The sequence below is a fragment of the Ambystoma mexicanum genome, unplaced genomic scaffold (genome assembly GCF_040938575.1).
Source record: "Ambystoma mexicanum isolate Mex_15411 unplaced genomic scaffold, UKY_AmexF1_1 Mex_scaf66, whole genome shotgun sequence".
Classification (NCBI taxonomy): Eukaryota; Metazoa; Chordata; class Amphibia; order Caudata; family Ambystomatidae; genus Ambystoma; species Ambystoma mexicanum.
The window spans coordinates 516,708-543,314 of record NW_027182484.1 but is presented as its reverse complement, the minus strand read 5'-3'; the positions used below and the strand labels follow the sequence as shown (position 1 = coordinate 543,314).

Sequence of the window (26,607 nt, the reverse complement as noted above, 5' to 3'; positions counted from 1 at the left end):
TAAGAGCATAGTTAAACCCAATTGTTCATTGTTTTGTATATGAAATGATGATATATCCTATTGTTTCTTATAGTGCATTGGGTTGAAAAACATTTTAACAGGATCTATTGAAGAGGGTATATGGTTATGAAACAGGAACCTCTTGAAAAGCACTCCCACGCTCTACCACTGACATAAATCCTTCAATGTTGAAAACTGCCCTTTTTTAAAAAGGTGATAGAGTGGGTGACTCTATGGAACTTGTAGAACTAATGACATCAGAGCACTTCTGGTCAGCTGTACAAATGAATACATTTCATTAAGGGCATATTATTGGTTTCCACCACAGTTTTATAACATTCATATGAGCTTCCAATGGACTATTTCAAACTGATCATATCACCAGTAGAACTTGGGTGAATGTAAAACACAGCTTGTATCATATGAAGAATTCCTAAACAGCTTAATGGTGTTTACCCTATGTTTCAGGTGATGATCAGGAGTATTTCAAATGTAGAAATGTGTTGCTCATTACATAAAATGCTATGAATGTAAATGTTTACTTCAATTTATTTAATTAAAAAAATATTTCTATAGGTAAAACAGTTGGACAAGGGGACACCCAGATTTGAACTAGGGACCTCTTGATCTGCAGTGAAATGCTCTACCCCTGAGCTATAACCCCATTTCTGAAATGTCCACCTTTACTTATTCAGTAATATGTACAAAGTGGAAGCAACATGCAATCACCATCAAAGCAATGCATTTTCAGCCACCAAACCCTCCTTATAAGTTTAAGGGGTACAAAAGATGTCCTTTATCTGCCTTGGTAAAATACAGTGAGGTTTCCATTGCAAGAATTCCTACATTTCGTATCACATGTAGATCTTGGAACATGGAAAAAAAACTTTTGTCAAATGCACAAATTCTGCAAAACGTAACTGCTTCTCTACTGCAGTTTGTTGATTTTGTGCTAAGAGCATAGTTAAACCCAATTGTTCATTGTTTTGTATATGAAATGATGATATATCCTATTGTTTCTTACAGTGCATTGGGTTGAAAAACATTTTAACAGGATCTATTGAAGAGGGTATATAGTTATGAAACAGGGACTTCTTGAACTGCACTCCTATTCTCTACCACTGAGTTAAACCCTTGAATGCTGAAAACTGCCCTTTTTTAAAAAGGTGATAGAGTGGGTGACGGTATGGAACTTGTAGAACTAATGACATCAGTGCACTTCTGGTCAGCTGTACAAATTAATACATTTCATTAAGGGCATATTATTGGTTTCCACCACAGTTTTATAACATTCATATGAGCTTCCAATGGACTATTTCAAACTGATAATATCACCAGTAGAACTTGGGTGAATGTAAAACACAGCTTGTATCATATGAAGAAATCCTAAACAGTTTTGTTGTGTTTACCCTATGTTTCAGGAGATGATCAGGAGTATTTCAAATGTAGAAATGTGTTGCTCACTACATAAAATGCTAAGATTGTAAATGTTTACTTCAATTTATTTAATTAAAAAAATATTTCTACAGGTAAAACAGTTTGACAAGGATGCACCCAGATTTGAACTAGGGACCTCTTGATCTGCAGTGAAATGCTCTACCCCTGAGCTATAACCCCATTTCTGAAACGTTCCCCTTTACTTATTCAGTAATATGTACAAAGTGGAAGCAACATGCAATCACCATCAAAGCAATGCATTTTCAGCCACCAAACCCTCCTTATAAGTATAAGGGGTACAACAGATGTCCTTTATCTGCCTTGGTAAAATACAGTGAGGTTTCCATTGCAAGAATTCCTACATTTCGTATCACATGTAGATCTTGGAACATGGAAAAAAAACTTTTGTCAAATGCACAAATTCTGTAAAACGTAACTGCTTCTCTACTGCAGTTTGTTGATTTTGTGCTAAGAGCATAGTTAAACCCAATTGTTCATTGTTTTGTATATGAAATGATGATATATCCTTTTGTTTCTTACAGTACATTTGGTTGAAAAACATTTTAACAGGATCTATTGATGAGGGTATATGGTTATGAAACAGGGACTTCTTGAACTGCACTCCTACGCTCTATCACCGAGTTAAACTCTTGAATGCTGGAAACTGCCCTTTTTTAAAAAGGTGATAGAGTGGGTGACTGTATGGAACTTGTAGAACTAATGACATCAGTTCACTTATGGTCAGCTGTACAAATTAATACATTTCATTAAGGGCATATTATTGGTTTCCACCACAGTTTTATAACATTCATATGAGCTTCCAATGGACTATTTCAAACTGATAATATCACCAGTAGAACTTGGGTGAATGTAAAACACAGCTTGTATAATATGAAGAAATCCTAAACAGCTTAATGGTGTTTATCCTATGTTTCAGGTGATGATCAGGAGTATTTCAAATGTAGAAATGTGTTGCTCATTACATAAAATGCTAAGATTGTAAATGTTTACTTCAATTTATTTAATTAAAAAAATATTTCTGCAGGTGAAACAGTTGGACAAGGAGGCACCCAGATTTAAACTAGGGAGCTTTTGTTCTGCAGTGAAATCCTCTACCCGTGAGCTACAGCCCCATTTCTGAAATGTTCACCTTTATTTATTCAGTAATATGTAAAAAGTGGAAGCAACATGCAATCACCATCTAAGCAATGCATTTTCAGCCACCAAACCCTCCTTATAAGTATAAGGGGTACAAATGATGTCCTTTATCTGCCTTGGTATAATACAGTGAGGTTTCCATTGCAAGAATTCATACATTTCGTATCACATGTAGATTTTGGAACATGGAAAAAAAACGTTTGTCAAATGCACAAATTCTGCAAAACATAACTGCTTCTCTACTGCAGTTTGTTGATTTTGTGCTAAGAGTATAGTTAAACCCAATTGTTCATTGTTTTTTATATGAAATGATGATATATCCTATTGTTTCTTACAGTGCATTGGGTTGAAAAACATTTTGACAGGATCTATTGACGAGGGTATATGGGTATGAAACAGGGACTTCTTGAACTACACTCCTACGCTCTACCACTGACATAAACCCTTGAATGCTGAAAACTGCCCTTTTTCAAAAAGGTGATAGAGTGGGTGACTGTATGGAACTTGTATAACTAATGACATCAGTTCACTTATGGTCAGCTGTACAAATTAATACATTTCATTAAGGGCATATTATTGGTTTCCACCACAGTTTTATAACATTCATATGAGCTTCCAATGGACCATTTCAAACTAATCATATCACCAGTAGAACTTGGGTGAATGTAAAACACAGCTTGTATCATATGAAGAAATCCTAAACAACTTAATGGTGTTTACCCTATGTTTCAGGTGATGATCAGGAGTATTACAAATGTAGAAATGTGTTGCTCATTACATAAAATGCTAAGATTGTAAATGTTTACTTCAATTTATTTAATTAAAAAAATATTTCTACAGGTAAAACAGTTGGACAAGGGGGCACCCAGATTTGAACTAGGGACCTTTTAATCTGCAGTGAAATGCTCTACCCCTGAGCTATACCCCCATTTCTGAAATGTTCACCAATATGTACAAAGTGGAAGCAACATGCAATCACCATCAAAGCAATGCATTTTCAGCCACCAAACCCTCCTTATAAGTATAAGGGGTACACAAGATGTCCTTTATCTGCCTTGGTAAAATACAGTGAGGTTTCCATTGCAAGAATCATACATTTCGTATCACATGTAGATCTTGGAACATGGAAAAAAAACTTTTGTCAAATGCACAAATTCTGCAAAATGTAACTGCTTCTCTACTGCAGTTTGTTGATTTTGTGCTAAGAGCATAGTTAAACCCAATTGTTCATTGTTTTGTATATGAAATGATGATATATCCTATTGTTTCTTACAGTGCATTGGGTTGAAAAACATTTTAACAGGATCTATTGACGAGGGTATATGGTTATGAAACAGGGACTTCTTGAACTGCACTCCTACGCTCTACCACCGAGTTAAACCCTTGAATGCTGAAAACTGCCCTTTTTTAAAAAGGTTATAGAGTGGGTGGCTGTATGGAACTTGTAGAACTAATGACATCAGTTCACCTATGGTCAGCTGTACAAATTAATACATTTCATTAAGGGCATATTATTGGTTTCCACCACAGTTTTATAACATTCATATGAGCTTCCAATGGACTATTTCAAACTGATAATATCACCAGTAGAACTTGGGTGAATGTAAAACACAGCTTGTATCATATGAAGAAATCCTAAACAGCTTAATGGTGTTTATCCTATGTTTCAGGTGATGATCAGGAGTATTTCAAATGTAGAAATGTGTTGCTCATTACATAAAATGCTAAGATTGTAAATGTTTAATTCAATGTATTTAATTAAACAAATATTTCTACAGGTAAACAGTTGGACAAGGGGGCACCCAGATTTGAACTAGGGAGCTTCTGATCTGCAGTGAAATACTCTACCGCTGAGCTATACCCCCATTTCTGAAATGTTCACCTTTATTTATTCAGTAATATGTACAAAGTGGAAGCAACATGCAATCACCATTAAAGCAATGCATTTTCAGCCACCAAACCCTCCTTATAAGTATAAGGGGTACAAAAGATATCCTTTATCTGCCTTGGTAAAATACAGTGAGGTTTCCATTGCAAGAATTCATACATTTCGTATCACATGTAGATCTTGGAACATGGAAAAAAAAATCTTTTGTCAAATGCACAAATTCTGCAAAATGTAACTGCTTCTCTACTGCAGTTTGTTGATTTTGTGCTAAGAGCATATTTAAACCCAATTGTTCATTGTTTTGTATATGAAATGATGATATATCTTATTGTTTCTTACAGTGCATTGGGTTGAAAAACATTTTAACAGGCTCTATTGACGAGGGTATATGGTTATGAAACAGGGACTTCTTGAACTGCATTCCTACGCTCTACCACTGAGTTAAACCCTTGAATGCTGAAAACTGCCCTTTTTTAAAAAGGTGATAGAGTGGGTGACTGTATGGAACTTGTAGAACTAATGACATCAGTGCACTTCTGGTCAGCTGTACAAATTAATACATTTCACTAAGGGCATATTATTGGTTTCCACCACAGTTTTATAACATTCATATGAGCTTCCAATGGACTATTTCAAACTGATAATATCACCTGTAGAATTTGGGTGAATGTAAAACACAGCTTGTATCATATGACGAAATCCTAAACAGTTTCATGGTGTTTACCCTATGTTTCAGGTGATGATCAGGAGTATTTCAAATGTAGAAATGTGTTGCTCATTACATAAAATGCTAAGATTGTAAAAGTTTTCTTCAATTTATTTAATAAAAAAAAATATTTCTACAGGTAAAACAGTTGAACAAGGGGGCACCCAGATTTGAAGTAGGGACCTCTTGATCTTCAGTCAAATGCTCTACCACTGGGCTATACCCCCAGTTCTGACATGTTCACCTTTATTAATTCAGTAATATGTACAAAGTGCAAGCAACATGCAATCACCATCAAAGCAATGCATTTTCAGCCACCAAACCCTCCTTATAAGTATAAGGGGTACAAAAGATATCCTTTATCTGCCTTGGTAAAATACAGTGAGGTTTCCATTGCAAGAATTCATACATTTTGTATCACATGTAGATCTTGGAACATGGAAAAAAAATCTTTTGTCAAATGCACAAATTCTGCAAAATGTAACTTCTTCTCCACTGCAGTTTGTTGATTTTGTGCTAAGAGCATAGTTAAACCCAATTGTTCATTGTTTTGTTTATGAAATGATGATATATATTATTGTTTCTTACAGTGCATTGGGTTGAAAAACATTTTAACAGGATCTATTGCAGAGGGTATATGGTTATGAAACAGGGACTTCTTGAACTACACTCCTATGCTCTACCACTGACATAAACCCTTGAATGTTGAAAACTGCCCTTTTTTTAAAAAGGTGATAGAGTGGGTGACTGTATGGAACTTGTAGAACTAATGACATCAGTGCACTTCTGGTCAGCTGTACAAATTAATACATTTCATTAAGGGCATATTATTGGTTTCCACCACAGTTTTATAACATTCATATGGGCTTCCAATGGACTCTTTCAAACTGATAATATCACCAGTACAACTTGGGTGAATGTAAAACACAGCTTGTATCATATGAAGAAATCCTAAACAGTTTCATGGTGTTTACCCTATGTTTCAGGTGATGATCAGGAGTATTTCAAATGTAGAAATGTGTTGCTCATTACATAAAATGCTAAGATTGTAAATGTTTGCTTCAATGTATTTAATTAAAACAATATTTCTACAGGTAAAACAGTTGGACAAGGGGGCACCCAGATTTGAACTAGGAACCTTTTTATCTGCAGTGAAATGCTCTACCCTTGAGCTATACCCCCATTTCTGAAATGTTCACCTTTATTTATTCAGTAATATGTACAAAGTGGAAGCAACATGCAATCACCATCAAAGCAATTAATTTTCAGCCACCAAACCCTCCTTATAAGTATATGGGGTGCAAAGGATGTCCTTTATCTGCCTTGGTAAAATACAGTGAGGTTTCCATTGCAAGAATTCATACATTTCGTATCACATATAGATCTTGGAACATGGAAAAAAAATCTTTTGTCAAATGCACACATTCTGCAAAATGTAACTGCTTCTCTACTGCAGTTTGTTGATTTTGTGCTAAGAGCATAGTTAAACCCAATTGTTCATTGTTTTGTATATGGAATACTGATATATCCTATTGTTTCTTACAGTGCATTGGGTTGAAAAACATTTTAACAGGATCTATTGAAGAGGGTATATGGTTATGAAAAAGGGACTTCTTGAACTACACTCCTACGCTCTACCACTGTCATAAACCCTTCAATGTTGAAAACTGCCCTTTTTTAAAAAGGTGATAGAGTGGGTGACTCTATGGAACTTGTAGAACTAATGACATCAGTGCACTTCTGGTCAGCTGTACAAATTAATACATTTCATTAAGGGCATATTATTGGTTTCCACCACAGTTTTATAACATTCATATGAGCTTCCAATGGACTATTTCAAACTGATCATATCACCAGTAGAACTTGGGTGAATGTAAAACACAGCTTGTATCATATGAAGAAATCCTAAACAGCTTAATGGTGTTTACCCTATGTTTCAGGAGATGATCAGGAATATTTCAAATGTAGAAATGTGTTGCTCATTACATAAAATGCTAAAATTGTAAATGTTTTCTTCAATATTTTTAATTAAAAAAATATTTCTACAGGTAAAACAGTTGAACAAGGGGGCATCCAGATTTGAACTAAGGACCTCTTGATCTGCAGTCAAATGCTCTACCATTAAGCTATAACCCAAATTCTGAAATGTTCACCTTTATTAATTCAATAATATGTACAAAGTGCAAGCAACATGCAATCACCATCAAAGCAATGCATTTTCAACCACCAAACCCTCCTTATAAGTATATGGGGTGCGAAGGATGTCCTTTATCTGCCTTGGTAAAATACAGTGAGGTTTCCATTGCAAGAATTCATACATTTCGTATCACATGTAGATCTTTGAACATGGAAAAAAAACGTTTGTCAAATGCACAAATTCTGCAAAACATAACTTCTTCTCTACTGCAGTTTGTTGATTTTGTGCTAAGAGCATAGTAAAACTCAATTGTTCATTGTTTTGTATATGAAATGATGATATATCCTATTGTTTCTCACAGTGCATTGGGTTGAAAAATATTTTAACAGGATCTATTGCAGAGGGTATATGGTTATGAAACAGGGACTTCTTGAACTACACTCCTATGCTCTACCACTGACATAAACCCTTGAATGTTGAAAACTGCCCTTTTTTTAAAAAGGTGATAGAGTGGGTGACTGTATGGAACTTGTAGAACTAATGACATCAGTGCACTTCTGGTCAGCTGTACAAATTAATACATTTCATTAAGGGCATATTGTTGGTTTCCACCACAGTTTTATAACATTCATATGGGCTTCCAATGGACTCTTCCAAACTGATCATATCACCAGTACAACTTGGGTGAATGTAAAACACAGCTTGTATCATATGAAGAAATCCTAAACAGCTTAATGGTGTTTACCCTATGTTTCAGGAGATGATCAGGAGTATTTCAAATGTAGAAATGTGTTGCTCATTACATAAAATGCTAAGATTGTAAATGTTTTCTTCAATATTTTTAATTAAAAAAATATTTCTACAGGTAAAACAGTTGAACAAGGGGGCATCCAAATTTGAACTAGGGAACTCTTGATCTGCAGTCAAATGCTCTACCATTAAGCTATAACCCAAATTCTGAAATGTACACCTTTATTAATTCAATAATATGTACAAAGTGGAAGCAACATGCAATCACCATCAAAGAAATGCATTTTCAGCCACCAAACCCTCCTTATAAGTATATGGGGTGTGAAGGATGTCCTTTATCTGCCTTGGTAAAATACAGTGAGGTTTCCATTGCAAGAATTCATACATTTCGTATCACATGTAGATCTTGGAACATGGAAAAAAAATCTTTTGTCAAATGCACAAATTCTGCAAAATGTAACTGCTTCTCTACTGCAGTTTGTTGATTTTGTGCTAAGAGCATAGTTAAACCCAATTGTTCATTGTTTTGTATATGGAATGATGATATATCCTATTGTCTCTTACAGTGCATTGGGTTGAAAAACATTTTAACAGGATCTATTGAAGAGGGTATATGGTTATGAAACAGGGACTTCTTGAACTACACTCCTACGCTCTACCACTGTCATAAACCCTTCAATGTTGAAAACTGCCCTTTTTTAAAAAGGTGATAGAGTGGGTGACTGTATGGAACTTGTAGAACTAATGACATCAGTGCACTTCTGGTCAGCTGTACAAATTAATACATTTCATTTAGGGCATATTATTGGTTTCCACCACAGTTTTATAACATTCATATGAGCTTCCAATGGACTATTTCAAACTGATAATATCACCAGTAGAACTTGGGTGAATTTAAAACACAGCTTGTATCATATGAAGAAATCCTAAACAGTTTCATGGTGTTTACCCTGTGTTTCAGGAGATGATCAGGAGTATTTCAAATGTAGAAATGTGTTGCTCATTACATAAAATGCTAAGATTGTAAATGTTTTCTTCAATTTATTTAATAAAAAAAATATTTCTACAGGTACAACAGTTGAACAAGGAGGCACCCAGATTTGAACTAGGAACATCTTGATCTGCAGTGAAATGCTTTACCACTGAGCTATACCCCCAGTTCTGAAAAGTTCACCATTATTAATTCAGTAATATGTACAAAGTGCAAGCAACATGCAATCACCATCAAAGCAATGCAATTTCAGCCACCAAACCCTCCTTATAAGTATATGGGGTGCGAAGGATGTCCTTTATCTGCCTTGGTAAAATACAGTGAGGTTTCCATTGCAAGAATTCATACATTTCGTACCACATGTAGATCTTGGAACATGGAAAAAAATCTTTTGTCAAATGCACAAATTCTGCAAAATGTAACTGCTTCTCTACTGCAGTTTGTTGATTTTGTGCTAAGAGCATAGTTAAACTCAATTGTTCATTGTTTTGTATATGAAATGATGATATATCCTATTGTTTCTTACAGTGCATTGGGTTGAAAAACATTTTAACAGGATCTATTGAAGAGGGTATATGGTTATGAAACAGGGACTTCTTGAACTACACGCCTATGCTCTACCACTGACATAAACCCTTGAATGTTGAAAACTGCCCTTTTTTAAAAAAGGTGATAGAGTGGGTGACTGTATGGAACTTGTAGAACTAATCACATCAGTGCACTTCTGGTCAGCTGTACAAATTAATACATTTCATTAAGGGCATATTATTGGTTTCCACCACAGATTTATAACATTCATATGAGCTTCCAATGGACTATTTCAAACTGATCATATCACCAGTAGAACTTGGGTGAATGTGAAACACAGCTTGTATCATATGAAGAAATCCTAAACAGCGTAATGGTGTTTACCCTATGTTTCAGGTGATGATCAGGAGTATTTCAAATGTAGAAATGTGTTGCTCATTACATAAAATGCTAAAATTGTAAATGTTTACTTCAATTTATTTAATTAAAAAAATATATCTACAGGTAAAAGAGTTGGACAAGGAGGCACCCAGATTTGAATTAGGGACCTTTTGATCTGCAGTGAAATGCTCTACCCCTGAGCTATACCCCCATTTCTGGAATGTTCACCTTTATTTATTCAGTAATATGTACAAAGTGGAAGCAACATGCAATCACCATCAAAGCAATGCATGTTCAGCCACCAAACCCTCCTTATAAGTATAAGGGGTGCGAAGGATGTCCTTTATCTGCCTTGGTAAAATACAGTGAGGTTTCCATTGCAAGAATTCATACATTTCGTATCACATATAGATCTTGGAACATGGAAAAAAAATCTTTTGTCAAATGCACACATTCTGCAAAATGTAACTGCTTCTCTACTGCAGTTTGTTGATTGTGTGCTAAGAGCATAGTTAAACCCAATTGTTCATTGTTTTGTATATGGAATGATGATATATCCTATTGTTTCTTACAGTGCATTGGGTTGAAAAACATTTTAACAGGATCTATTGAAGAGGGTATATGGTTATGCAACAGGGACTTCTTGAACTACACTCCTACGCTCTACCACTGACATAAACCCTTCAATGTTGAAAACTGCCCTTTTTTAAAAAGGTGATAGAGTGGGTGACTCTATGGAACTTGTAGAACTAATGACATCAGTGCACTTCTGGTCAGCTGTACAAATTAATACATTTCATTAAGGGCATATTATTGGTTTCCACCACAGTTTTATAACATTCATATGAGCTTCCAATGGACTATTTCAAACTGATAATATCACCAGTAGAACTTGGGTGAATGTAAAACACAGCTTGTATCATATGAAGAAATCCTAAACAGTTTCATGGTGTTTACCCCATGTTTCAGGAGATGATCAGGAGCATTTCAAATGTAGAAATGTGTTGCTCATTACATAAAATGCTAAGATTGAAAATGTTTTCTTCAATTTATTTAATTAAAAAAAAAATTCTACAGGTAAAACAGTTGAACAAGGGGGCACCCAGATTTGAACTAGGGACCTCTTGATCTGCAGTCAAATGCTCTACCACTGAGCTATACCCCCAGTTCTGAAAAGTTCACCTTTATTAATTCAGTAATATGTACAAAGTGCAAGCAACATGCAATCACCATCAAAGCAATGCAATTTCAGCCACCAAACCCTCCTTATAAGTATATGGGGTGCGAAGGATGTCCTTTATCTGCCGTGGTAAAATACAGTGAGGTTTCCATTGCAAGAATTCATACATTTCGTACCACATGTAGATCTTGGAACATGGAAAAAAATCTTTTGACAAATGCACACATTATGCAAAATGTAACTGCTTCTCTACTGCAGTTTGTTGATTTTGTGCTAAGAGCATAGTTAAACTCAATTGTTCATTGTTTTGTATATGAAATGATGATATATCCTATTGTTTCTTACAGTGCATTGGGTTGAAACACATTTTAACAGGATCTATTGAAGAGGGTATATGGTTATGAAACAGGGACTTCTTGAACTACACTCCTACGCTCTACCACTGACATAAACCCTTCAATGTTGAAAACTGCCCTTTATAAAAAGGTGATAGTGTGGGTGACTGTATGGAACTTGTATAACTAATGACATCAGTGCACTTCTGGTCAGCTGTACAAATTAATACATTTCATTAAGGGCATATTATTGGTTTCCACCACAGTTTTATAACATTCATATGAGCTTCCAATGGACTATTTCAAACTGATAATATCACCAGTAGAACTTGGGTGAATGTAAAACACAGCTTGTATCATATGCAGAAATCCTAAACAGCTTAATGGTGTTTACCCTATGTTTCAGGTGATGATCAGGAGTATTTGAAATGTAGAAATGTGTTGCTCATTACATAAAATGCTAAGATTGTAAATGTTTTCTTCAATTTATTTAATTAAAAAAATATTTCTACAGGTAAAACAGTTGAACAAGGGGGCACCCAGATTTGAACTAGGGACCTCTTGATCTGCAGTCAAATGCTCTACCACTGAGCTATACCCCCAGTTCTGAACAGTTCACCTTTATTAATTCAGTAATATGTACAAAGTGCAAGCAACATGCAATCACCATCAAAGCAATGCATTTTCAGCCACCAAATACTCCTTATAAGTATATGGGGTGCGAAGGATGTCCTTTATCTGCCTTGGTAAAATACAGTGAGGTTTAAGAATTCATACATTTCGTATCACATGTAGATCTTGGAACATGGAAAAAAAATCTTTTGTCAAATGCACAAATTCTGCAAAATGTAACTGCTTCTCTACTGCAGTTTGTTGATGTTGTGCTAAGAGCATAGTTAAACCCAATTGTTCATTGTTTTGTATATGAAATGATGATATATCCTATTGTTTCTTACAGTGCATTGGGTTGAAAAACATTTTAACAGGATCTATTGAAGAGAGTATATGGTTATGAAACAGGGACTTCTTGAACTACACTCCTACGCTCTACCACTGACATAAACCCTTGAATGTTGAAAACTGCCCTTTTTTAAAAAGTTGATAGAGTGGGTGACTCTATGGAACTTGTAGAACTAATGACATCAGTGCACTTTTGCTCAGCTGTACAAATTAATACATTTCATTAAGGGCACATTATTGGTTTCCAGCACATTTTTATAACATTCATATGAGCTTCCAATGGACCATTTCAAGCTGATCATATCACCAGTAGAACTTGGGTGAATGTAAAACACAGCTTGTATCATATGAAGAAATCCTAAACAGCTTAATGGTGTTTACCCTATGTTTCAGGTGATGATCAGGAGTATTTCAAATGTAGAAAAGTGTTGCTCATTACATAAAATGCTAAGATTGTAAATGTTTACTTCAATTTATTCAATTGAGAAATATTTCTACAGGTAAAACAGTTGGACAACGGGGCACCCCGATTTGAACTAGGGACCTCTTGATCTGCAGTGAAATGCTCTATCCCTGAGCTATAACCACATTTCTGAAATGTTCACCTTTATTTATTCAGTAATATGTACAAAGTGGAAGCAACATCCAATCACCATCAAAGCAATTCATTTTCAGCCACCACACCCTCATTATATGTATAAGGGGTACAAAAGATGTCCTTTATCTGCCTTGGTAAAATACAGTGAGGTTTCCATTGCAAGAATTCATACATTTCGTATCACATGTAGATCTTGGAACATGGAAAAAAAACTTTTGTCAAATGCACAAATTCCGCAAAACGTAACTGCTTCTCTACTGCAGTTTGTTGATTTTGTGCTAACAGCATAGTTAAACCCAATTGTTCATTGTTTTGTATATGAAATGATGATATATCTTATTTTTTCTTACAGTGCATTGGGTTGAAAAACATTTTAACAGGATCTATTGAAGAGGGTATATGTTTATGAAACAGGGACTTCTTGAACTGCATTCCTACGCTCTACCACTGAGTGAAACCCTTGAATGCTGAAAACTGCCCTTTTTTAAAAAGGTGATAGAGTGGGTGACTGTATGGAACTTGTAGAACTAATGACATCAGTGCACTTCTGGTCAGCTGTACAAATTAATACATTTCATTTAGGGCATATTATTGGTTTCCACCACAGTTTTATAACATTCATATGAGCTTCCAATGGACTATTTCAAACTGATAATATCACCAGTTGAACTTGGGTGAATTTAAAACACAGCTTGTATCATATGAAGAAATCCTAAACAGTTTCATGGTGTTTACCCTGTGTTTCAGGAGATGATCAGGAGTATTTCAAATGTAGAAATGTGTTGCTCATTACATAAAATGCTAAGATTGTAAATGTTTACTTCAATTTATTTAATTAAAAAAATATTTCTACAGGTAAAACAGTTTGACAAGGATGCACCCAGATTTGAACTAGGGACCTCTTGATCTGCAGTGAAATGCTCTACCCCTGAGCTATACCCCCATTTCTGAAACGTTCCCCTTTACTTATTCAGTAATATGTACAAAGTGGAAGCAACATGCAATCACCATCAAAGCAATGCATTTTCAGCCACCAAACCCTCCTTATAAGTATAAGGGGTACAACAGATGTCCTTTATCTGCCTTGGTAAAATACAGTGAGGTTTCCATTGCAAGAATCATACATTTCGTATCACATGTAGATCTTGGAACATGGAAAAAAAACTTTTGTCAAATGCACAAATTCTGCAAAATGTAACTGCTTCTCTACTGCAGTTTGTTGATTTTGTGCTAAGAGCATAGTTAAACCCAATTGTTCATTGTTTTGTATATGAAATGATGATATATCCTATTGTTTCTTACAGTGCATTGGGTTGAAAAACATTTTAACAGGATCTATTGACGAGGGTATATGGTTATGAAACAGGGACTTCTTGAACTGCACTCCTACGCTCTACCACCGAGTTAAACCCTTGAATGCTGAAAACTGCCCTTTTTTAAAAAGGTTATAGAGTGGGTGGCTGTATGGAACTTGTAGAACTAATGACATCAGTTCACCTATGGTCAGCTGTACAAATTAATACATTTCATTAAGGGCATATTATTGGTTTCCACCACAGTTTTATAACATTCATATGAGCTTCCAATGGACTATTTCAAACTGATAATATCACCAGTAGAACTTGGGTGAATGTAAAACACAGCTTGTATCATATGAAGAAATCCTAAACAGCTTAATGGTGTTTATCCTATGTTTCAGGTGATGATCAGGAGTATTTCAAATGTAGAAATGTGTTGCTCATTACATAAAATGCTAAGATTGTAAATGTTTAATTCAATGTATTTAATTAAACAAATATTTCTACAGGTAAACAGTTGGACAAGGGGGCACCCAGATTTGAACTAGGGAGCTTCTGATCTGCAGTGAAATACTCTACCGCTGAGCTATACCCCCATTTCTGAAATGTTCACCTTTATTTATTCAGTAATATGTACAAAGTGGAAGCAACATGCAATCACCATTAAAGCAATGCATTTTCAGCCACCAAACCCTCCTTATAAGTATAAGGGGTACAAAAGATATCCTTTATCTGCCTTGGTAAAATACAGTGAGGTTTCCATTGCAAGAATTCATACATTTCGTATCACATGTAGATCTTGGAACATGGAAAAAAAAATCTTTTGTCAAATGCACAAATTCTGCAAAATGTAACTGCTTCTCTACTGCAGTTTGTTGATTTTGTGCTAAGAGCATATTTAAACCCAATTGTTCATTGTTTTGTATATGAAATGATGATATATCTTATTGTTTCTTACAGTGCATTGGGTTGAAAAACATTTTAACAGGCTCTATTGACGAGGGTATATGGTTATGAAACAGGGACTTCTTGAACTGCATTCCTACGCTCTACCACTGAGTTAAACCCTTGAATGCTGAAAACTGCCCTTTTTTAAAAAGGTGATAGAGTGGGTGACTGTATGGAACTTGTAGAACTAATGACATCAGTGCACTTCTGGTCAGCTGTACAAATTAATACATTTCACTAAGGGCATATTATTGGTTTCCACCACAGTTTTATAACATTCATATGAGCTTCCAATGGACTATTTCAAACTGATAATATCACCTGTAGAATTTGGGTGAATGTAAAACACAGCTTGTATCATATGACGAAATCCTAAACAGTTTCATGGTGTTTACCCTATGTTTCAGGTGATGATCAGGAGTATTTCAAATGTAGAAATGTGTTGCTCATTACATAAAATGCTAAGATTGTAAAAGTTTTCTTCAATTTATTTAATAAAAAAAAATATTTCTACAGGTAAAACAGTTGAACAAGGGGGCACCCAGATTTGAAGTAGGGACCTCTTGATCTTCAGTCAAATGCTCTACCACTGGGCTATACCCCCAGTTCTGACATGTTCACCTTTATTAATTCAGTAATATGTACAAAGTGCAAGCAACATGCAATCACCATCAAAGCAATGCATTTTCAGCCAACAAACCCTCCTTATAAGTATAAGGGGTACAAAAGATATCCTTTATCTGCCTTGGTAAAATACAGTGAGGTTTCCATTGCAAGAATTCATACATTTTGTATCACATGTAGATCTTGGAACATGGAAAAAAAATCTTTTGTCAAATGCACAAATTCTGCAAAATGTAACTTCTTCTCCACTGCAGTTTGTTGATTTTGTGCTAAGAGCATAGTTAAACCCAATTGTTCATTGTTTTGTTTATGAAATGATGATATATATTATTGTTTCTTACAGTGCATTGGGTTGAAAAACATTTTAACAGGATCTATTGCAGAGGGTATATGGTTATGAAACAGGGACTTCTTGAACTACACTCCTATGCTCTACCACTGACATAAACCCTTGAATGTTGAAAACTGCCCTTTTTTTAAAAAGGTGATAGAGTGGGTGACTGTATGGAACTTGTAGAACTAATGACATCAGTGCACTTCTGGTCAGCTGTACAAATTAATACATTTCATTAAGGGCATATTATTGGTTTCCACCACAGTTTTATAACATTCATATGGGCTTCCAATGGACTCTTTCAAACTGATAATATCACCAGTACAACTTGGGTGAATGTAAAACACAGCTTGTATCATATGAAGAAATCCTAAACAGTTTCATGGTGTTTACCCTATGTTTCAGGTGATGATCAGGAGTATTTCAAATGTAGAAATGTGTTGCTCATTACATAAAATGCTAAGATTGTAAATGTTTGCTTCAATGTATTTAATTAAAACAATATTTCTACAGGTAAAACAGTTGGACAAGGGGGCACCCAGATTTGAACTAGGAACCTTTTTATCTGCAGTGAAATGCTCTACCCTTGAGCTATACCCCCATTTCTGAAATGTTCACCTTTATTTATTCAGTAATATGTACAAAGTGGAAGCAACATGCAATCACCATCAAAGCAATTAATTTTCAGCCACCAAACCCTCCTTATAAGTATATGGGGTGCAAAGGATGTCCTTTATCTGCCTTGGTAAAATACAGTGAGGTTTCCATTGCAAGAATTCATACATTTCGTATCACATATAGATCTTGGAACATGGAAAAAAAATCTTTTGTCAAATGCACACATTCTGCAAAATGTAACTGCTTCTCTACTGCAGTTTGTTGATTTTGTGCTAAGAGCATAGTTAAACCCAATTGTTCATTGTTTTGTATATGGAATACTGATATATCCTATTGTTTCTTACAGTGCATTGGGTTGAAAAACATTTTAACAGGATCTATTGAAGAGGGTATATGGTTATGAAAAAGGGACTTCTTGAACTACACTCCTACGCTCTACCACTGTCATAAACCCTTCAATGTTGAAAACTGCCCTTTTTTAAAAAGGTGATAGAGTGGGTGACTCTATGGAACTTGTAGAACTAATGACATCAGTGCACTTCTGGTCAGCTGTACAAATTAATACATTTCATTAAGGGCATATTATTGGTTTCCACCACAGTTTTATAACATTCATATGAGCTTCCAATGGACTATTTCAAACTGATCATATCACCAGTAGAACTTGGGTGAATGTAAAACACAGCTTGTATCATATGAAGAAATCCTAAACAGCTTAATGGTGTTTACCCTATGTTTCAGGAGATGATCAGGAATATTTCAAATGTAGAAATGTGTTGCTCATTACATAAAATGCTAAAATTGTAAATGTTTTCTTCAATATTTTTAATTAAAAAAATATTTCTACAGGTAAAACAGTTGAACAAGGGGGCATCCAGATTTGAACTAAGGACCTCTTGATCTGCAGTCAAATGCTCTACCATTAAGCTATAACCCAAATTCTGAAATGCTCACCTTTATTAATTCAATAATATGTACAAAGTGCAAGCAACATGCAATCACCATCAAAGCAATGCATTTTCAACCACCAAACCCTCCTTATAAGTATATGGGGTGCGAAGGATGTCCTTTATCTGCCTTGGTAAAATACAGTGAGGTTTCCATTGCAAGAATTCATACATTTCGTATCACATGTAGATCTTTGAACATGGAAAAAAAACGTTTGTCAAATGCACAAATTCTGCAAAACATAACTTCTTCTCTACTGCAGTTTGTTGATTTTGTGCTAAGAGCATAGTAAAACTCAATTGTTCATTGTTTTGTATATGAAATGATGATATATCCTATTGTTTCTCACAGTGCATTGGGTTGAAAAATATTTTAACAGGATCTATTGCAGAGGGTATATGGTTATGAAACAGGGACTTCTTGAACTACACTCCTATGCTCTACCACTGACATAAACCCTTGAATGTTGAAAACTGCACTTTTTTTAAAAAGGTGATAGAGTGGGTGACTGTATGGAACTTGTAGAACTAATGACATCAGTGCACTTCTGGTCAGCTGTACAAATTAATACATTTCATTAAGGGCATATTGTTGGTTTCCACCACAGTTTTATAACATTCATATGGGCTTCCAATGGACTCTTCCAAACTGATCATATCACCAGTACAACTTGGGTGAATGTAAAACACAGCTTGTATCATATGAAGAAATCCTAAACAGCTTAATGGTGTTTACCCTATGTTTCAGGAGATGATCAGGAGTATTTCAAATGTAGAAATGTGTTGCTCATTACATAAAATGCTAAGATTGTAAATGTTTTCTTCAATATTTTTAATTAAAAAAATATTTCTACAGGTAAAACAGTTGAACAAGGGGGCATCCAGATTTGAACTAGGGAACTCTTGATCTGCAGTCAAATGCTCTACCATTAAGCTATAACCCAAATTCTGAAATGTACACCTTTATTAATTCAATAATATGTACAAAGTGGAAGCAACATGCAATCACCATCAAAGAAATGCATTTTCAGCCACCAAACCCTCCTTATAAGTATATGGGGTGTGAAGGATGTCCTTTATCTGCCTTGGTAAAATACAGTGAGGTTTCCATTGCAAGAATTCATACATTTCGTATCACATGTAGATCTTGGAACATGGAAAAAAAATCTTTTGTCAAATGCACAAATTCTGCAAAATGTAACTGCTTCTCTACTGCAGTTTGTTGATTTTGTGCTAAGAGCATAGTTAAACCCAATTGTTCATTGTTTTGTATATGGAATGATGATATATCCTATTGTCTCTTACAGTGCATTGGGTTGAAAAACATTTTAACAGGATCTATTGAAGAGGGTATATGGTTATGAAACAGGGACTTCTTGAACTACACTCCTACGCTCTACCACTGTCATAAACCCTTCAATGTTGAAAACTGCCCTTTTTTAAAAAGGTGATAGAGTGGGTGACTGTATGGAACTTGTAGAACTAATGACATCAGTGCACTTCTGGTCAGCTGTACAAATTAATACATTTCATTTAGGGCATATTATTGGTTTCCACCACAGTTTTATAACATTCATATGAGCTTCCAATGGACTATTTCAAACTGATAATATCACCAGTAGAACTTGGGTGAATTTAAAACACAGCTTGTATCATATGAAGAAATCCTAAACAGTTTCATGGTGTTTACCCTGTGTTTCAGGAGATGATCAGGAGTATTTCAAATGTAGAAATGTGTTGCTCATTACATAAAATGCTAAGATTGTAAATGTTTTCTTCAATTTATTTAATAAAAAAAATATTTCTACAGGTACAACAGTTGAACAAGGAGGCACCCAGATTTGAACTAGGAACATCTTGATCTGCAGTGAAATGCTTTACCACTGAGCTATACCCCCAGTTCTGAAAAGTTCACCATTATTAATTCAGTAATATGTACAAAGTGCAAGCAACATGCAATCACCATCAAAGCAATGCAATTTCAGCCACCAAACCCTCCTTATAAGTATATGGGGTGCGAAGGATGTCCTTTATCTGCCTTGGTAAAATACAGTGAGGTTTCCATTGCAAGAATTCATACATTTCGTACCACATGTAGATCTTGGAACATGGAAAAAAATCTTTTGTCAAATGCACAAATTCTGCAAAATGTAACTGCTTCTCTACTGCAGTTTGTTGATTTTGTGCTAAGAGCATAGTTAAACTCAATTGTTCATTGTTTTGTATATGAAATGATGATATATCCTATTGTTTCTTACAGTGCATTGGGTTGAAAAACATTTTAACAGGATCTATTGAAGAGGGTATATGGTTATGAAACAGGGACTTCTTGAACTACACGCCTATGCTCTACCACTGACATAAACCCTTGAATGTTGAAAACTGCCCTTTTTTAAAAAAGGTGATAGAGTGGGTGACTGTATGGAACTTGTAGAACTAATCACATCAGTGCACTTCTGGTCAGCTGTACAAATTAATACATTTCATTAAGGGCATATTATTGGTTTCCACCACAGATTTATAACATTCATATGAGCTTCCAATGGACTATTTCAAACTGATCATATCACCAGTAGAACTTGGGTGAATGTGAAACACAGCTTGTATCATATGAAGAAATCCTAAACAGCGTAATGGTGTTTACCCTATGTTTCAGGTGATGATCAGGAGTATTTCAAATGTAGAAATGTGTTGCTCATTACATAAAATGCTAAAATTGTAAATGTTTACTTCAATTTATTTAATTAAAAAAATATATCTACAGGTAAAAGAGTTGGACAAGGAGGCACCCAGATTTGAATTAGGGACCTTTTGATCTGCAGTGAAATGCTCTACCCCTGAGCTATACCCCCATTTCTGGAATGTTCACCTTTATTTATTCAGTAATATGTACAAAGTGGAAGCAACATGCAATCACCATCAAAGCAATGCATGTTCAGCCACCAAACCCTCCTTATAAGTATAAGGGGTGCGAAGGATGTCCTTTATCTGCCTTGGTAAAATACAGTGAGGTTTCCATTGCAAGAATTCATACATTTCGTATCACATATAGATCTTGGAACATGGAAAAAAAATCTTTTGTCAAATGCACACATTCTGCAAAATGTAACTGCTTCTCTACTGCAGTTTGTTGATTGTGTGCTAAGAGCATAGTTAAACCCAATTGTTCATTGTTTTGTATATGGAATGATGATATATCCTATTGTTTCTTACAGTGCATTGGGTTGAAAAACATTTTAACAGGATCTATTGAAGAGGGTATATGGTTATGCAACAGGGACTTCTTGAACTACACTCCTACGCTCTACCACTGACATAAACCCTTCAATGTTGAAAACTGCCCTTTTTTAAAAAGGTGATAGAGTGGGTGACTCTATGGAACTTGTAGAACTAATGACATCAGTGCACTTCTGGTCAGCTGTACAAATTAATACATTTCATTAAGGGCATATTATTGGTTTCCACCACAGTTTTATAACATTCATATGAGCTTCCAATGGACTATTTCAAACTGATAATATCACCAGTAGAACTTGGGTGAATGTAAAACACAGCTTGTATCATATGAAGAAATCCTAAACAGTTTCATGGTGTTTACCCCATGTTTCAGGAGATGATCAGGAGCATTTCAAATGTAGAAATGTGTTGCTCATTACATAAAATGCTAAGATTGAAAATGTTTTCTTCAATTTATTTAATTAAAAAAAAAATTCTACAGGTAAAACAGTTGAACAAGGGGGCACCCAGATTTGAACTAGGGACCTCTTGATCTGCAGTCAAATGCTCTACCACTGAGCTATACCCCCAGTTCTGAAAAGTTCACCTTTATTAATTCAGTAATATGTACAAAGTGCAAGCAACATGCAATCACCATCAAAGCAATGCAATTTCAGCCACCAAACCCTCCTTATAAGTATATGGGGTGCGAAGGATGTCCTTTATCTGCCGTGGTAAAATACAGTGAGGTTTCCATTGCAAGAATTCATACATTTCGTACCACATGTAGATCTTGGAACATGGAAAAAAATCTTTTGACAAATGCACACATTATGCAAAATGTAACTGCTTCTCTACTGCAGTTTGTTGATTTTGTGCTAAGAGCATAGTTAAACTCAATTGTTCATTGTTTTGTATATGAAATGATGATATATCCTATTGTTTCTTACAGTGCATTGGGTTGAAACACATTTTAACAGGATCTATTGAAGAGGGTATATGGTTATGAAACAGGGACTTCTTGAACTACACTCCTACGCTCTACCACTGACATAAACCCTTCAATGTTGAAAACTGCCCTTTATAAAAAGGTGATAGTGTGGGTGACTGTATGGAACTTGTATAACTAATGACATCAGTGCACTTCTGGTCAGCTGTACAAATTAATACATTTCATTAAGGGCATATTATTGGTTTCCACCACAGTTTTATAACATTCATATGAGCTTCCAATGGACTATTTCAAACTGATAATATCACCAGTAGAACTTGGGTGAATGTAAAACACAGCTTGTATCATATGCAGAAATCCTAAACAGCTTAATGGTGTTTACCCTATGTTTCAGGTGATGATCAGGAGTATTTGAAATGTAGAAATGTGTTGCTCATTACATAAAATGCTAAGATTGTAAATGTTTTCTTCAATTTATTTAATTAAAAAAATATTTCTACAGGTAAAACAGTTGAACAAGGGGGCACCCAGATTTGAACTAGGGACCTCTTGATCTGCAGTCAAATGCTCTACCACTGAGCTATACCCCCAGTTCTGAACAGTTCACCTTTATTAATTCAGTAATATGTACAAAGTGCAAGCAACATGCAATCACCATCAAAGCAATGCATTTTCAGCCACCAAATACTCCTTATAAGTATATGGGGTGCGAAGGATGTCCTTTATCTGCCTTGGTAAAATACAGTGAGGTTTAAGAATTCATACATTTCGTATCACATGTAGATCTTGGAACATGGAAAAAAAATCTTTTGTCAAATGCACAAATTCTGCAAAATGTAACTGCTTCTCTACTGCAGTTTGTTGATGTTGTGCTAAGAGCATAGTTAAACCCAATTGTTCATTGTTTTGTATATGAAATGATGATATATCCTATTGTTTCTTACAGTGCATTGGGTTGAAAAACATTTTAACAGGATCTATTGAAGAGGGTATATGGTTATGAAACAGGGACTTCTTGAACTACACTCCTACGCTCTACCACTGACATAAACCCTTGAATGTTGAAAACTGCCCTTTTTTAAAAAGTTGATAGAGTGGGTGACTCTATGGAACTTGTAGAACTAATGACATCAGTGCACTTTTGCTCAGCTGTACAAATTAATACATTTCATTAAGGGCACATTATTGGTTTCCAGCACATTTTTATAACATTCATATGAGCTTCCAATGGACCATTTCAAGCTGATCATATCACCAGTAGAACTTGGGTGAATGTAAAACACAGCTTGTATCATATGAAGAAATCCTAAACAGCTTAATGGTGTTTACCCTATGTTTCAGGTGATGATCAGGAGTATTTCAAATGTAGAAAAGTGTTGCTCATTACATAAAATGCTAAGATTGTAAATGTTTACTTCAATTTATTCAATTGAGAAATATTTCTACAGGTAAAACAGTTGGACAACGGGGCACCCCGATTTGAACTAGGGACCTCTTGATCTGCAGTGAAATGCTCTATCCCTGAGCTATAACCACATTTCTGAAATGTTCACCTTTATTTATTCAGTAATATGTACAAAGTGGAAGCAACATCCAATCACCATCAAAGCAATTCATTTTCAGCCACCACACCCTCATTATATGTATAAGGGGTACAAAAGATGTCCTTTATCTGCCTTGGTAAAATACAGTGAGGTTTCCATTGCAAGAATTCATACATTTCGTATCACATGTAGATCTTGGAACATGGAAAAAAAACTTTTGTCAAATGCACAAATTCCGCAAAACGTAACTGCTTCTCTACTGCAGTTTGTTGATTTTGTGCTAACAGCATAGTTAAACCCAATTGTTCATTGTTTTGTATATGAAATGATGATATATCTTATTTTTTCTTACAGTGCATTGGGTTGAAAAACATTTTAACAGGATCTATTGAAGAGGGTATATGTTTATGAAACAGGGACTTCTTGAACTGCATTCCTACGCTCTACCACTGAGTGAAACCCTTGAATGCTGAAAACTGCCCTTTTTTAAAAAGGTGATAGAGTGGGTGACTGTATGGAACTTGTAGAACTAATGACATCAGTGCACTTCTGGTCAGCTGTACAAATTAATACATTTCATTTAGGGCATATTATTGGTTTCCACCACAGTTTTATAACATTCATATGAGCTTCCAATGGACTATTTCAAACTGATAATATCACCAGTTGAACTTGGGTGAATTTAAAACACAGCTTGTATCATATGAAGAAATCCTAAACAGTTTCATGGTGTTTACCCTGTGTTTCAGGAGATGATCAGGAGTATTTCAAATGTAGAAATGTGTTGCTCATTACATAAAATGCTAAGATTGTAAATGTTTTCTTCAATTTATTTAATAAAAAAATATTTCTACAGGTAAAACAGTTGAACAAGGGGGCACCCAGATTTGAACTAGGGACATCTTGATCTGCAGTGAAATGCTCTACCACTGAGCTATACCCCCAGTTCTGAAAAGTTCACCATTATTAATTCAGTAATATGTACAAAGTGCAAGCAACATGCAATCACCATCAAAGCAATGCAATTTCAGCCACCAAACCCTCCTTATAAGTATATGGGGTGCGAAGGATATCCTTTATCTGCCTTGGTAAAATACAGTGAGGTTTCCATTGCAAGAATTCATACATTTCGTACCACATGTAGATCTTGGAACATGGAAAAAAATCTTTTGTCAAATGCACAAATTCTCCAAAATGTAACTGCTTCTCTACTGCAGTTTGTTGGTTTTGTGCTAAGAGCATAGTTAAACTCAATTGTTCATTGTTTTGTATATGAAATGATGATATATCCTATTGTTTCTTACAGTGCATTGGGTTGAAAAACATTTTAACAGGATCTATTGAAGAGGGTATATGGTTATGAAACAGGGACTTCTTGAACTACACGCCTATGCTCTACCACTGACATAAACCCTTGAATGTTGAAAACTGCCCTTTTTTAAAAAAGGTGATAGAGTGGGTAACTGTATGGAACTTGTAGAACTAATGACATCAGTGCACTTCTGGTCAGCTGTACAAATTAATACATTTCATTAAGGGCATATTATTGGTTTCCACCACAGATTTATAACATTCATATGAGCTTCCAATGGACTATTTCAAACTGATCATATCACCAGTAGAACTTGGGTGAATGTGAAACACAGCTTGTATCATATGAAGAAATCCTAAACAGCGTAATGGTGTTTACCCTATGTTTCAGGTGATGATCAGGAGTATTTCAAATGTAGAAATGTGTTGCTCATTACATAAAATGCTAAAATTGTAAATGTTTACTTCAATTTATTTAATTAAAAAAATATATCTACAGGTAAAACAGTTGGACAAGGGGGCACCCAGATTTGAATTAGGGACCTTTTGATCTGCAGTGAAATGCTCTACCCCTGAGCTATACCCCCATTTCTGGAATGTTCACCTTTATTTATTCAGTAATATGTACAAAGTGGAAGCAACATGCAATCACCATCAAAGCAATGCATGTTCAGCCACCAAACCCTCCTTATAAGTATAAGGGGTGCGAAGGATGTCCTTTATCTGCCTTGGTAAAATACAGTGAGGTTTCCATTGCAAGAATTCATACATTTCGTATCACATATAGATCTTGGAACATGGAAAAAAAATCTTTTGTCAAATGCACACATTCTGCAAAATGTAACTGCTTCTCTACTGCAGTTTGTTGATTGTGTGCTAAGAGCATAGTTAAACCCAATTGTTCATTGTTTTGTATATGGAATGATGATATATCCTATTGTTTCTTACAGTGCATTGGGTTGAAAAACATTTTAACAGGATCTATTGAAGAGGGTATATGGTTATGCAACAGGGACTTCTTGAACTACACTCCTACGCTCTACCACTGACATAAACCCTTCAATGTTGAAAACTGCCCTTTTTTAAAAAGGTGATAGAGTGGGTGACTCTATGGAACTTGTAGAACTAATGACATCAGTGCACTTCTGGTCAGCTGTACAAATTAATACATTTCATTAAGGGCATATTATTGGTTTCCACCACAGTTTTATAACATTCATATGAGCTTCCAATGGACTATTTCAAACTGATAATATCACCAGTAGAACTTGGGTGAATGTAAAACACAGCTTGTATCATATGAAGAAATCCTAAACAGTTTCATGGTGTTTACCCCATGTTTCAGGAGATGATCAGGAGCATTTCAAATGTAGAAATGTGTTGCTCATTACATAAAATGCTAAGATTGAAAATGTTTTCTTCAATTTATTTAATTAAAAAAAAAATTCTACAGGTAAAACAGTTGAACAAGGGGGCACCCAGATTTGAACTAGGGACCTCTTGATCTGCAGTCAAATGCTCTACCACTGAGCTATACCCCCAGTTCTGAAAAGTTCACCTTTATTAATTCAGTAATATGTACAAAGTGCAAGCAACATGCAATCACCATCAAAGCAATGCAATTTCAGCCACCAAACCCTCCTTATAAGTATATGGGGTGCGAAGGATGTCCTTTATCTGCCGTGGTAAAATACAGTGAGGTTTCCATTGCAAGAATTCATACATTTCGTACCACATGTAGATCTTGGAACATGGAAAAAAATCTT

General features: G+C 35.2%; 7 non-coding genes across 7 annotated transcripts; all 7 read right to left on the bottom strand.

Annotated features, from left to right (window-relative positions):
- Positions 1-5,344: 5,344 nt before the first annotated feature.
- TRNAF-GAA (transfer RNA phenylalanine (anticodon GAA)) lies at positions 5,345-5,416 on the bottom strand. The gene has a single exon. It is a non-coding gene; the product is annotated as a tRNA-Phe (tRNA).
- A 5,653-nt stretch (positions 5,417-11,069) lies between these two features.
- Positions 11,070-11,141, bottom strand: TRNAC-GCA (transfer RNA cysteine (anticodon GCA)). The gene has a single exon. It is a non-coding gene; the product is annotated as a tRNA-Cys (tRNA).
- An 880-nt stretch (positions 11,142-12,021) lies between these two features.
- TRNAC-GCA (transfer RNA cysteine (anticodon GCA)) lies at positions 12,022-12,093 on the bottom strand. The gene has a single exon. It is a non-coding gene; the product is annotated as a tRNA-Cys (tRNA).
- A 3,734-nt stretch (positions 12,094-15,827) lies between these two features.
- Positions 15,828-15,899, bottom strand: TRNAF-GAA (transfer RNA phenylalanine (anticodon GAA)). Its single transcript has one exon. It is a non-coding gene; the product is annotated as a tRNA-Phe (tRNA).
- Positions 15,900-21,552: 5,653 nt separating this feature from the next.
- On the bottom strand, positions 21,553-21,624 carry TRNAC-GCA (transfer RNA cysteine (anticodon GCA)). The gene has a single exon. It is a non-coding gene; the product is annotated as a tRNA-Cys (tRNA).
- Positions 21,625-22,504: 880 nt separating this feature from the next.
- On the bottom strand, positions 22,505-22,576 carry TRNAC-GCA (transfer RNA cysteine (anticodon GCA)). Its single transcript has one exon. It is a non-coding gene; the product is annotated as a tRNA-Cys (tRNA).
- A 3,734-nt stretch (positions 22,577-26,310) lies between these two features.
- Positions 26,311-26,382, bottom strand: TRNAC-GCA (transfer RNA cysteine (anticodon GCA)). Its single transcript has one exon. It is a non-coding gene; the product is annotated as a tRNA-Cys (tRNA).
- Positions 26,383-26,607: the final 225 nt, after the last annotated feature.